General features: G+C 44.4%; 1 protein-coding gene and 1 pseudogene across 6 annotated transcripts in view; both read left to right on the top strand.

Annotated features, from left to right (window-relative positions):
* The window catches only part of ano7 (anoctamin 7), a 99063-nt gene that overhangs the window by 66776 nt on the left and 17652 nt on the right, over positions 1–14635 (top strand). For 2 of the 5 annotated variants that reach the window (XM_082502336.1, XM_082502334.1), the window contains exon 1: positions 13961–14456. The exons of the other annotated variants lie outside the window; for them this stretch is intronic. The gene's annotated coding sequence lies outside the window, so the exon portion shown is untranslated. Of the gene's footprint in view, positions 1–13960; positions 14457–14635 lie in introns of those variants that run through there. 5 annotated transcript variants of the gene reach the window in all.
* LOC309721099 (P2Y purinoceptor 14-like) lies at positions 1507–8104 on the top strand (annotated as a pseudogene). Its single transcript has 2 exons — positions 1507–1626; positions 7663–8104. The product of its transcript is annotated as a P2Y purinoceptor 14-like (transcript).

Raw genomic sequence — 14635 nt, 5'->3', positions numbered from 1 at the left:
CTGAAAGGCTTCAGGTAACAGCCAGCAGGTGAGTTTGTTACTTCCAGGTGTGCAGAATCCAGGAGGCCCCACCGTACCTCCAGCACTGTGACGCATCCTCATCAGGGTTTTCTCAGAGCGAGCTCCTGACAAAGTTACCTTTAGACAACTGAAAGTGATGTGTTTCAAAATAACTGAAGGAACGAATAAAACTAAAACCTTGTTTAGTCGCCGTCTCTCTGTATGTTTAATCAACTCTTTCTGTGACGTTTGTGTCCATAAGTGCCAAATCAGCTCAGCAGCAGCTGCCAAATAAGTAATAAAACATTTAATGTTTCAGGTGAGCAGCTGAGGTCTTATTGGATCAGACTAGTTACTTTAACTAGCAGAATTAACAACATCCCACAGGAAAGAGCAGAAAGAAAAGGACTGCGCATCGGGGTGACTGCAGAGCAGGTCATCTACTAATGGGAAGGTTGGTAGTTTGATCCCTGGGTCCTCCTCCAGCATGCCTCGGGCAAGATCCCATGAATGAGCTCAGTTTACATGCATTCAGTTAGTGGCGCAGAAAATGTAGAAGATTGTTAGGTAGGTGTCGAGCTCAAGGCCTGCGGGCCACATCCGGCCCGGACCCCTGAGATCCTTAGCTGCCTTACCAAACGACAGGCCACCCGTCATCATTTCCACGTCGATGACGTCAGTTTAGTGACGCCTCTATTCATGTATTCAACCTTAATTTCAAGTCAGAACGAGCCGTTAGCGATGGCCACGAGACAAGTTGATTCTGAAAACAGAGCCTTTCGGACCCAGCGGCAGGTTTATTACATGCTGACTGAAACCTGTGTGTCTACACGTGGAGCTAAACTCGAGGGTTGAAGAGGAAGCTGACGTCACCACAGCCGTGACAGTTTCATTGTGGCAGAGGAGCCAAGAGCTGCATGACGAACGTGAGTCCAGACAAAAAGACGGCGTTTGAAATCTCTCAGACTCGTACTCCCGACTGCTTCGATTTATAGTGATGTTAGAAGAACGTTTAGTTTTGGTCGGTTCAGTAAATGTTTATCGTGTTCGGCCCGTGGCCTAAAGCGTCCTTTGAGTGTGTTGTGGTTTATCTGACCAATAACGCGGCTCTTTATCGTCACGCCAACCACATCCGTGGTTATCAGCAGTTCTTCTTTCTGTGTAAGAGCAGAGAGGAAGTAGTGTGGTACACGTTAGACATCGAGGAGAGTTGAGGGTGAGTGTGTCTGTGTGTGTTTGTTGCAGAAAAACATGCTTTTCCATATTTGAATGTTCAGCATAGAGATGGCAGCTGTTCAGCTGGGTTGGTGTCAGTGCACTGTGCTAACGATCAAGCTTTTAACATCGTTTTCTTCAATGCGATACTTGAAAGTCAGCAGCTCCTTTAAATGTGCAGCTAATATTAATAGTAATCACTCTCCTCTTTGTCAAAATGATTTTTTAATTATTATATAATTATAATAAAGAATATTAATGTGGATGATCTCTGTCCAAACCCAGAGAAAGATGAGTGGAGTGACCTCATTCAACAACAGCTCTTCATTTTCCAATGAGACAGAAAGCTGTAATCCAGTCACCACCGTGTCCCATCTCTTCTTCATACCCATCCTTAGTTTGGTGTTTCTGGTGAGTTTCAGTGACTCAGATCAGCGTATTGCTCTCAACAACTACTTAAGGTCATTTACATTTTAGAAATTTCTTCAAATTTCAGCAAAAAGGTGTCAATTCAATTCAATTCAATTTTATTTATATAGCGCCAAATCACAACAAAAGTCGCCTCAAGGCGCTTCATACATACAGAGAAAAACCCAACAATCATATGACCCCCTATGAGCAGCACTTTGGCGACAGTGGGAAGGAAAAACTCCCTTTTAACAGGAAGAAACCTCCAGCAGAACCAGGCTCAGGGAGGGGCGGGGCCATCTGCTGTGATTGGTTGGGGTGAGAGAAGGAAGACAGGATAAAGACATGCTGTGGAAGAGAGACAGAGGTTAATAACAGATGTGATTCAATGCAGAGAGGTCTGTTAATACATAGTGAGTGAGAAAGGTGACTGGAAAGGAAAAACTCAATGCATCATGGGAATCCCCCGGCAGCCTATGTCTATTGCAAATTCAAATTCAAATTCAAATTTTATTTGTCACGTACACAGTCATACACAGTACGATATGTAGTGAAATGCTTGGACAACTGCTCGTGACCTAAAGAAAACAAAAAAGGAAAAGGCTATGAATAAGATAGGAAATAAATATGAAAAATTAAAAAGGGTAAATTTAACTAGGAAGGAATAAAATATAAATTAAGGTTAAAAATGAAATAACTGTACAACACAAATTAGAATGAAGGGTAAATTTAACTGGGAAGAATAAGATAAAATATATAAATTAAAGTTGAAAATAAAATAACTGTACAACAAAATACACAATATAGAACTATATAAGAATGTATGAAGAAATATAAATAAATATATACACAATAACAGCAGCTGTACAAGTATTAACTGGAAATGAAGAATATAGTGACCAGTGTTGTGCAAAACCAATGTCCAGAAAGTCCAGTGTGTGTGTAAGAACTGTATGTGTGGGTCAGTACTGTGTGGTGGTGTGATTGAGAGACCGTATCGCCTGCGGGAAGAAGCTCCTCCTCAGTCTCTCTGTGTTGGTCTTCAGGGAGCGGAATCGCTTTCCTGACCTCAGCAGAGAGAACAGTCTGTTGTTGGGATGGCTGAGGTCCTTCACCATCTTCCTGGCCTTGGTCCAGCACCGCCTGCTGTAGATTGAGTGCAGGTCAGGGAGCTCGGAGCGGATGGTGCGCTCAGCTGACCGCACAACCCTCTGTAGAGCTCGTCTGTCCTGCATGGTGCTGTTCCCGAACCAGGTTAAGATGTTTCCCGTCAGGATGCTCTCTATGGTGCACGAGTAAAAGTTCCTGAGCACCTTGGAGGGCAGTTGGAAGTCTCTCAAGCGTCTGAGGTGGTAGAGACGCTGTCGGGCCTTTTTCACCACGGTGTTGATGTGACAGGACCATGACAGATCCTGCGTGATGTGAACTCCGAGGTATTTGAAGCTGTCCACTCTCTCCACTGGGCACTCGTTGATGACGGGGGTCTGGTAGTTCCTCTCCTGCTTAGTGCTGAAGTCCACTATCAGCTCCTTTGTCTTACTGACGTTTAGAAGGAGGTTGTTCCTCTGGCACCAGTTCTCCAGATTCCTAATCTCCTTCAGGTAGGCCGTCTCGTTGTTATCAGAGATCAGGCCCACCACGACGGTGTCGTCAGCAAACTTGATGATGGTGGTGGAGCTGGTAGTGGCCACACAGTCATATGTGTACAAAGAGTACAGCAGGGGGCTCAGAACACACCCCTGGGGGGCTCCAGTGCTGAGAGTGGTGGAGGCTGAGACATGTCCGCCCATCCTTACTGCCTGTGGTCTGCCAGTTAGGAAGTTGGAGATCCACAGACACATATTGAGCTGAGTCCCAGATGCTCCAGCTTGGTGGTGAGTGTGGAGGGAATTATGGTGTTAAATGCAGAGCTGTAGTCTATGAAGAGCATTTTAACATAATTCCCCCTTCTAGTGTCCAAGTGAGTGAGTGATGTGTGGAGGAGATGAGAGATGGCATCGTCTGTGGAACGATTTGGACGGTAAGCGAACTGTAGTGGGTCCAGTGTGTCTGGTAGTGAAGAAATGATGAAGTCTCTGACCAGGCGTTCAAAGCACTTCATCACTACTGAGGTGAGGGCTACAGGGCGATAGTCATTGAGAGAAGCAGGGTGGGGTTTCTTCGGGACAGGAACAATGATGGACTCTTTGAAGCATGTGGGGATCACCGACTGAGATAAAGAGATGTTGAATATCTCAGTGAACACAGGAGCTAGCTGGTATGCGCAGTCTCTGAGGATACGACCTGGGATGCCGTCTGGTCCTGCTGCTTTCCTGGTGTTCACTCTCTTGAAAGCTCTCCTTACTTCATGCTCGGAGATGACGAGCACGTTTCCGGTGCTGGCAGTATCTTCCTGTCTGCAGCCGTTAGCGCCGCTAACACTAGCATTGTTGGAGACCTTAGCTGCAGCCTCGAAGCGAGCATAGAAAGTGTTCAGCTCGTCTGCCAGAGTCACGGCCACGTTCGTCATACCGGTTGTTGGTGCTTTATAGTCCGTTATTGTCCTTAGTCCCCGCCACAGGCTCCTAGAGTCACTCTGTTGGAGTTGTGACTCTAGTTTCCTCCCGTAGCGCTGCTTCGCCTCTTTCACCGCCCTCCACACGTTATATGACGCGGCTTTGTACGGGTCCATGTCCCCTGTCGTGAGTCCCGTGTTGTAGGCAGCGGTGCGGGATCTCAGAGCGTCGCGGATGGTTTTATCCACCCACGGCTTCTGGTTGGGAAACGTTGTGATAGTCTTTGTCTCCACGGTATCATCCGCTAGTTTCCCGATGAATCCCACAACCGCTTCCGTAAACACGTTGACGTCATCGTCGGAGCTGTTTCTGAACATGCCCCAGTCTGCGTCATCGAGTGCGTCCTGTAACGCGGCCACCGATTGGTCCGTCCAGCGCGCGACCTTCCTCTGAACCGGAACTTCCTGTTTCAGCCTTTGTTTGTATTTTGGCATGAGGAAGATGGCGGCGTGATCAGATTTGATCAGATGCAGCATAACTAAGGGAGGATTCAGGGTCACCTGGTCCAGCCCTAACTATATGCTTTAGCAAAAAGGAAAGTTTGAAGCCTAATCTTAAAAGTAGAGGTAGTGTCTGTCTCCCGAATCCAAACTGGAAGCTGGTTCCACAGAAGAGGGGCCTGAAAACTGAAGGCTCTGCCTCCCATTCTACTTTTAAATACTCTAGGAACAACAAGTAGGCCTGCAGAGCGAGAGCGAAGTGCTCTAATAGGGTGATATGGTCCTACAAGGTCATTAAGATAAGATGGGGCCTGATTATTTAAGACCTTGTATGTGAGGAGCAGGATTTTGAATTGTGGATTTAACAGGAAGCCAAAACAGGAGAAATCTGCTCTCTCTTTCTAGTCCCTGTCAGGACTCTTGCTGCAGCATTTTGGATTAACTGAAGGCTTTTCAGGGAGTTTTTTGGACTTCCTGATAATAATGAATTACAGTCGTCCAGCCTGGAAGTAATAAATGCATGAACTAGTTTTTCAGCGTCACTCTGAGACAGGATATTTCTAACTTTAGAGATGTTGCACAAATGGAAGAAAGCAGTCTTACATATTTGTTTAATATGTGCGTTGAAGGACATGTCCTGGTCAAACATGACTCCAAGGTTCCTCACAGTGTTACTGGAGGCCAAGGTAATGCCATCCAGAGTAAGAATCTGCTTAGATACCATATTTCTAAGCTTTTCAGGGCCGAGTACAATAACCTCAGTTTTTTCTGAATTAAGAAGCAGAAAGTTAGCGGCCATCCAGGTCTTTATGTCTTTAAGACATTCCTGCAGTTTAACTCATTGGTGTGTGTTATCTGGCTTCATGGACAGATAGAGCTGGGTGTCATCAGCATAGCAGTGTAAATGTATGCTATGTCTTCTAATGATGCTGCCTAAGGGAAGCATGTATAATGTAAACAGAATTGGTCCTAGCACTGAACCCTGTGGAACTCCATAATTAACCTCAGTGTGTGAAGAGGACTCTCCATTTACATGCACAAACTGGAGTCTATTAGATAGATATGATACAAACCACTGCAGTGCAGTACCTGTAATACCTACAGCATGTTCTAATCGCTCTAATAGGATATTATGGTCGACAGTATCGAACGCTGCACTGAGGTCTAGCAGGACAAGCACAGAGATGAGTCCACTGTCAGAGGCCATAAGAAGATCATTTGTAACCTTCACTAAAGCTGTTTCTGTGCTGTGATGAGCTCTGAAACCTGACTGAAACTCTTCAAATAAACCTCTGCAGATGATCTGTTAGCTGTTTGACAACTACTCTTTCAAGGATAGGGTTAGGGGTTAGGGTTAGTTACTGTCACAGTCCTTAGTCTTAGATCCAAGTGTAACACAAAAGACTTCAGGAGCGGCAGGAGCAGCGAGCATGGGCGGGCACAGTGCAGACACATCTGTGTTACAACCAGTGTTGGTCAAGTTACTTGAAAAAAGTAATCAGTAACTAATTACTGATTACTTCCCCAAAAAGTAATCCCGTTACTTTACTGATTACTTATTTTCATAAGTAATTAATTACTTAGTTACTTAGTTACTTTTTAAAAACACGATTTACAACCTGAGTAGGTGATAAAGTGTCAGGGGTTAAGACATTTGTTCACAAGTAAGAGAAATAAGACACTGCAGACCGACTCAGAGAGTATTAAGACATGCGCATGGGTGTGTGCCTCTCAGCAAAATCACACACACTCAGCGCAGGCTGGTTGCTTTATTTATAAGGCAAAATGGGTTACATAGTACTTCCTCTTTTAACCGAAAGGGAAAAGGCCAGACATTACCTAAGCTTATCTGACCTCTGCACACAAACTAAGAATAAAAACATAGAAGTATATCACACTTATCTGACATCACACACACTGGGTTAAAGAATACATACTTGTCAAACATCTCAGACACTAAAGTAAGGAATGCATTATGTTCTCTTTAACAATAAACTTGGTTATGTGAAAATATATGAACACTCGATTATAAGGCACACTTGATTATACTTGATTTCATAAAAATCCTCTCACATAAAGCGATAGATCTTTCAGCCCAATTCTACTTTTTCTGCATAATCCATCATACAAAATGTAATCAAATGGAAAAGTCTCTTTTTAAAACTTGTTTTATTAGTTTTAATCTTTTAACTTTATGCATCAAGCAAACATTTAATTATCTGCAACATTCACTGACTGGAAGACATTTTTTTACATTTAAACCTATTTTCTGCACATTCCAGCACATAAAATATTTTTTTTGTGTTTACACTCAGTCTTTCAAATAGATGCAAGTAAAACACAGCAGAAAAGAAATAAAGTCAAAGACTCAGCGGTCCTGTTGCTCTATTTTCACCTGTAAAGGAGGAGTGGGGCAGGCGGAGGTTTACCCTGGACACGCAGCTATCAAAGAGGAGCTGCTCGGCAAAAAGAAAACATCTGGAGATTACTATTTTAGTGCTGTCAGCGTTACTGTCACTAAAATGACGTTAACGCCATAACTGTATGGATCGTCCCGTGTGTGGGGCTGCACGGCATCAACGTGTTAGCGGTTAGCTTTTTAATGTGTTGACGCCGTGCAGCTAGCACAACTAGTATTTTCACTATTTACAACAGCACCATAAAGTGCAAAATGAAGAGTGTGTGAAACTGCGTGCTCTATCCCAGACCGCGAAGTCTCCCAGCCTCCTGCCCCGAAACAAATCACTTTACAAAACCCGTATGCCGTATTTTTCGGACTATAACCTCACTAGGGATGGGTACCGGTATCGGTTCTGACATAAACGGTAGTAACCAGACTGAAAAGCAGCGCTCATTTCGCTGCTTTTTTTTTCCTGAGCTGTGACACACTTTGAATTCTAGGAAGCTGACTGGGCACAGAACTAAACCTCAGAACTAGAATACAAAATCGGAAATCAGAACAACAAAGGAATCATAGAATAACAATAACAATAATAATACAGAAAACACTGGGTCACTGACCGGCGGAATATTTGATTGTATAGCTCAAGATGTTGGTCCTCGTATCCCTGGTCTTCTTCTACCACAGCACCTCCCGCAGGGTGTTGCAGGCACAGCAGAGGCAGCTGGCCTCCTCGGGCTCCAGAAAGTTAGTGAAGTCTCGCAGGAACATTTTAGTGCTGGTCAGCATCTTCTGTGTTTGCTTCGTCCCGTATCACCTGGTTCGGCTCCTCTATACTTTTCAGTGGAACTGCTCTGTGGAGCAGGTGCTATACAACCTGAAGGAAGCGACGACAATAGTGTCAGTTCTCAACATCTGTCTGGATCCGCTCGTTTACTTTTTCCTTTCTAAGGCTTTTCGGGCCCAGGTGAGGCGGAGCACGCTGTCCAGAAGGAAACGGCCTGACATCCGACAAATGAACAAGGAAAGCGAGAGCAGCGAGGAGGCAGCTGAGCAGCAGCAACGAGCCTAACAGTGAACTGTGAAGAAACAGCCTGTTATAACACACTCAGATTTGCTCTTTGTTTTTAACCTCAAACACTCGACGTGGTGCCAGCGACCAGTGTCTGAAAGACTGATTCAAACTTTCAAAAGAACCAAGAGGATGTTTTATTTTAAAGGATACATGAAAGGAGATTATGTCCTTATTGCTTTTGCTTTTTATAATATAATACCTGCAGGTTTTCTAAATGGTAGTTTATAGTTTTATTTCATTTTGTTTTGCTTTTAGAAAACATTTAAAGTTCATAAGGTCACGTGTGGACCGAATCCTCCCTCCAGTAATCCTGAGCTGCTGCTTCTTCGTTCACTTTGTGTTCACACAGCAGCACTGTACATATTAAACCCTCTGTTTGCACACAGCTCTGTGTGCGCTGCGTCTTTTGTCTTAGTTGTGGCACGTCTGTGCTGAGACTGTGAGAACAAACAGGAAATAGGTCAGAGTGGAAGTGTGGCCACTGTGTGTGTGTGTGTGTGTGTGTGTGTGTGTGAGGAGTGATTGGATTCGTTCCAGTTTTGAAGCATTTAAAGGCCCTCGTGTCAGAGATTTTCACTGATCGATGAATTCCACAAACTCCCAGCATGCAGTGCAGCGCTGTAGTGGCTGATAGTGACAGGAGGGACAGCTATGAAACCAGAACATTCAAATTAAGTCTCAGATCAAATCAGTTCTGTTCAGCTCGAGTTAACCAGCTGACTGACGACAGGTAATGTAGCCCTGTTTAAAACCCTGAGGAACAACGTGCAGGTCAATCAGATCCAGTTTGGGGTCCACATTCATAGATCAGGCTAAAGTTTCCCTTCAGCAGGGAGGATGAAATGTTGCCGAGACAGTTTTCAGTGAGTTATTTTGCATCAAAAAGAGATGGTGTGAGATTACGTTAGTCCCAGTGAGAGGCTTTTAAAACCAAGTGTAAGAGTGCCATCTATTTACCACAAACTCACGCAACTCCTCTGAGTTTTCTGTGGTTGCTTTTTGTTGCCTCTAGCTGTGAAAACAAACAGGAAATAAGTCGGTGTGGCCAGAGAGAGTGTGTGTTCGTGCGTGCAGCGTTCTCATCCTAGCATCTTTCACGCTGCTGGATTTTCTTCTTAGTAAAAACGAATTTTTTAAGGACTCAGTGACCTCGAAGCAGCAGGCTCAGCACCACAGCTGCCTGCAGCCTTTACACAGATGGAAAGTTGTGATCACGATGACTGTTGACGGCTCAGAATGTGGGAGTCCTGCTGCGGTGCGCACGTGTGAACAGCCTCACGCTCCAACAGGCTAACCGGGGAAGTTTATCCTCTGTTAGAATACGAAGATGGAGTCAGCCAAGTTTCCTCCTTCTCTACTTTAAATGGTAAATGGCCTGCATTTGTATAGCGCTTTACACTACATTCAGTCATTCACCCATTCACACTTTACCGGTCTGGGATCCAGTGAGCACGCTCAGGAAGCTCTCTGAAGAATGGCCTCAGGACTATGTACAACTATAAGACTCGACATACCTTTTAATGTAATTTCCTACAATGAGACCAAACCCTTTAGCAGGAAATGAGTAATGTACATCAACATAAAAGGCAGCACAGTAAAGGGGAGCAGGTACCGCCCACTCTTACCAGAAAGAAAACACTTGCTTTGTCAAAGCAAAAATACAGAATGTCACAGCAGACCAACAGCTCTCAGGTTTTCCAGTTTTTCTCCCAAAAACCTCATTAACCAAAAGTCACTCCGGGACCGTGTGTAAAGCTCCATGAATTGAGGTCGCCCTAAATGGTGACTCGCACACAGCATGCAGCAGTGGCTGCAGGAGCCACACATGCACTCCCACAAATGTTGCTCAGGAGTGGGAGAAACAGAGGGGAGAGAGACAGCAGCTTCAATAGAGCCCAGACGGTGAGTGGATGTGGATGGGTAGCCGCAACATGGGGAACATTATTCTTATTATTAATGAACTTATTTATTTATTGAACTAGATTCTAATTATTGGTTGCTGGGAAAGTTTTGATGTTTTACAGGTCAAAACGATCGTGGCTCAAGAGTTGGCAGCTCGTCTTGTGATCGGAAGGTTGCCGGTTTGAGCCCCGGTTGGGACAGTCTCGGTCGTTGTGTCCTTGGGCAAGACGCTTCACCTACTGCCGATGGTGCGATATGGCAGCCTGGCTTCTGTCAGTCTGCCCCAGGGCAGCTGTGGCTACACCTGTAGCTGCCTCCACCAGTGTGGGAGTGAATGAATAGTGGAATTGTAAAGCGCTTTCAGGGTCTCAAAAAGCCATTATTAAAATGTTCATCCATTTATTTTACATTTTCAATACAGAAGAAAATATTTCTGCATGAAATGCTGTCAACACACTGTACAAGTCAAAGTTTAGTGAAGAAAGCGCCACCTCTTGGTGACACGCTGTAATTGCATTATTAGACACTCAGTGCCACTTTATTAGGTACAATTTGCCAGCACCCAGTTTGACCTTCTTTTCCTCCTGTTCATGGCACCAATTTAAGAAGTTCCTGCAAACACTTTAGTCGTGATGCCGTCACAGTTGCTGCACACATGTCGGCTGTATTCATGACTCTCCCATTCCAGCACATCCCAGAGGGGCTCTGCTGGATTGAAATCTGGTGACTATGGAGGTCACTGTAGTACAGAGAAGTCATGATCAGCCCTGCGACAAACTGGCGACCTGTCCAGGTTCAGCCTGCCTCTCACAGCTGGAATAGGCTTATAACCAGTAGGTGGGAAAATCCCAGCAGGTCAGCAGTTTCTGAAAGACTCCTTCAAGTTATTTAAATCACCGTTCTTCTCCATCCTGCTCAGTTTAAACTTCAGCAGGTCGTCATCATGTCTGCTGCCACGATGCAGCCGAACAGGCACACCGCACGGATGGATGAGTTTTCCTTTCTGCTGGAAGGTGGAAATAAATCAATGTTGCGATCCTGCACACGCTCAGATCAGAAACAGAGGAAGACACCGGCTGTTGAGGCCTGGAGCTCCTGATCTACATGACTGTTGAAGTCGAACACTACAAAGATGGTGTCTGGTCTGAAACAGGCAGAATTCAGATACAACTCTGAGGGGCAGACGGATGATGGACACCAGGATCAGATACTCTGCTTTAAGTACGTGAACATGAATGAAGAGATGGTAAAAAAGCAGTGTTGCTGTTAAAGGAAAAAATAAGTGACAGGTGCAGGAAGCAGACATTGATTCAGGCCCCGCCTCCAACACTTCTGTGTTATTAACAGGTGTGATCACATCTGGAACTCGTACAAACTGGTTTTAATCTGGTTCTGGTTCCTGCTGGTCCACATCACTGTGCTGTTTGTCAAAGCTGGGACTTGGAGCTGCATTTCCTGATGTTTCTGTGGCTTTAAAGGCTTCAGTCAGCTGCTCCCTGATATCAGCAGGTGCTTCTCTACTGGAACTGAATCTATAAACACAACTTTACTCCTCACAGTACCCCTATATGGAACAACAGCTATATGCGTTTGTGTAGGAAATCTGTGTACGTGGATGAATGGAGATCTAAAGGGATTTGGGCTGTAGCTCATTTTATGAGTGAGAATGAGGTCTTATTAAAACATGAGACGTTTTGTGAGAAATTTGATGTACTGCTAAGAGATATAAATCCCTGATGAAAGCCATCCCAGTCTCTTTGAGATCAATGATAAAATTTCTCCTGGACTGAGGCAGCTCTGCATAGCTGCCGTTGAATTTGGTGACAAACAAACAAAGTGATCAGGAATATTTTGATAAATGAAATTTGCCCTAATCCGGTTAAAAGAAATTATATAAAGAATTTGAGACCGTGGAGGTTAAGGCGATAAGAAAAAAGTATATCTCACTTCCTCTTTCCCCTAAAGCAAAAGAGGTTCACTTTAAAGTCATTACTGAGGTTTATCCAACCAATGAATTCTTAAGACGGAAACTTCACTTAGATGTGAACGCCTGCACATTTTGTGAAGATGATATTGAAGGTCTGGATCACTTCTCTACTGTGAATCAGTGCACTCCTGGACTGACATGTGGAGCTGGCTACAGCTCAGGAGAATCCAGTTACCACATTTGACGGTGACTTGCTGAGAATGCAGATTTTGACCTGTTGATTAGGACGTTTTGTTCATGGGAAAATTTTTATTCACAACTGCAGATACTTTGAAGCTAAACCATGTATAAACATGTTTAAACTCTGGGCTAAATCGCTGAATAACAAGACAGCTCATAAACGTGTTGTTTTATTTAACGAGTTTAATCTATGTTAAAAAAGAAACCTCCCTATTTTATAATCATGACTGCCCTTTTTCGTTCATGCTATTTTTTGCCTTTGGTTCAAATCCTTCAATGACTGGTCTTTGGCTTTGTGTTCATTGTGTTATTTTTTATTTTTTGGGTGTTTTTGTTTGTTTGTTTGTTTTCCTTTCTTGCTGTAACGCTCAACCGAGGATATTACATATTCACAAAGCCATCTTCCTCCCAAGAACAAACTGGGATTGTTAGTCAGAGTGTGAGGTCATCGTTGTGTGATTTAAAAATCACAGCTGAGAGGACTGTGGCTGTTTCCATGCTGAGCAGGACGGCGTGAGCGTTATCACGTTCACGCTGTCAGCTTCTTCTCATCAGCTGTGCTGCGTGTGGAAAGTGAGGATATCACTGTTCACGTGTTGACATTAAAGCTGACTTTCTCTCAAGCAAAAAAAGAAGGAAAAGTAAAATGTAATTAAAGAGTTAAGGTTTTATTTAATAAAAACCGAGCTGAGGATGGACCCAGCCTCGCTGGCAGGAGTCACGTCTGAGTGTGGACGTGAAAACTGAGCTCAGCTTTCAAAACATGAGTTCACATTGGAGTCATTCAGTGAAATTATTACTTAAAAAACACATGTTGTATTTTATTTGATGATGTGAAAGATATATTTGTGACAACATGTAAATAGAAAGAAAGAAAGAGGTAAATATCCAAATCAGTGTGAGCTCGCTGTGATCAGCCTTTAAGAGACGGGAAGTTTAGAGCTTCTGGTCTCAGAGTCAAACAGCTGCAGATTCTTCCTCCTGTTTAATCAGCAGCACTCAGGCTGCTTCCTGACTCCCAGTGACACCGTCTGTTTGTGGGAGGCGCAAACACAGCAGGTGGAGACTGACCTGAGTGCAGTGCAGCGGTGTCACCAGCAGAGGGCAGTGAGCGCAGAGTCCCCTCAGTATCTGTCCCAAATAAATCTGACACAGGGGGATGAATCAAATCACCCCTGACACACACACACACACACACACACACACACACGCAGACACCAGGGCTGGACTGGGACAAAAACAGCCCGGGCATTTTGACTAGAGACCGACCCACCAGGCATTAGAGGAGAAAAGCCACAAAGCCTTTGAATGAAAATGCTGCTGTGACAGTGATGTACAGTCTTGTTGGTATATTTATCATTTCTATACATTTTACGTCAGATAAAAACTTTGGTTGTAAGATTCAGATAATTATTTAATAAAAAATAATTAATTAATTAATTAAACATTAACATTAATTAATAAAAGCGAGACATTTTAAATGAGAATAAGAAAGAAAAGTATTTCTTTGTGCCCCCCTCTCCCTGTTAATGCCCTACCTGGCCCCCTGGCAAAACTTTGCTAGACCCGCCCCTGCACAGTTACCAGCTGTCAGCTACCTAAAAAAGGATCCTGGTGTTATTTGTCTCTCATAAACAGTTCATAACTTCAACTCATTCATGTCACCTGAAAGGTAAACCTGTTTCTCCATCACCTGTTCAGCTCTGATGATTCAGTAAGGACATCTCCTGGTTTCATCTTCATGTTTCCCTCTCACCACATATCCAAACCATCCTGACCAGCAGCTTTACAGCTGTGGCTCCAGCAAACATCAGCTGATACTAGAAATTAATATTAAATACATTCTAACAACAGCTGATCAAGCTTAAACGTGCTGCTGTTGTTTAGCGCGACATCCGCTGGTTTCCTCTTTCTGGCGCAAAGTGGGCGATAAACAAACAAGAGAGCCGATCAGCTGATCACTGATCAGTTTCATGACTGAAGTAGCAACAGGGGAGGGAGGGGGGAGAATGAGAGAAGAAGCAGCACAGTGTCAGACCAGTGAGAGATCACAACGGGAGCTGTGCACGTGTTAATGTGCGCGCGGATGCAGAATATGGTGTGGCTTCTGTTGTTTCATGGCTGTTTTACGCTGCCAAGTTTGTTTTTGATGAAGAGGCGGAGGAGGGGCGTGGTTAACGGGATGGGCGGGGCCTCTCCTGAAGTCAGCTCGCCTCTACAAACAAGTTGATCAGCTGCTGAAGCTCCAGAGAGCCGCGAGCTCGCCTGAGGCCGTCACTGTCTGCGCGCACAGGTGAGTCGGACTGCACGAGACACCACACGTCATCCACCCAGATCCAATCGGTCTGATTGATCCCAGGTAAAATCAGGTCACAGAGAGAGGGAAGTCTGAATGCGTCAATACATAATCGATACTGTGATCAGTGACCTGTGATCGATACTCGGTGAGGGAGCTGTAACAGCTGTGAGCTC

This window comes from Aulonocara stuartgranti (assembly GCF_965226115.1).
Source record: "Aulonocara stuartgranti genome assembly, chromosome: 14".
Taxonomy (NCBI): Eukaryota; Metazoa; Chordata; class Actinopteri; order Cichliformes; family Cichlidae; genus Aulonocara; species Aulonocara stuartgranti.
This window is presented reverse-complemented; position numbering and strand designations above follow the sequence as displayed.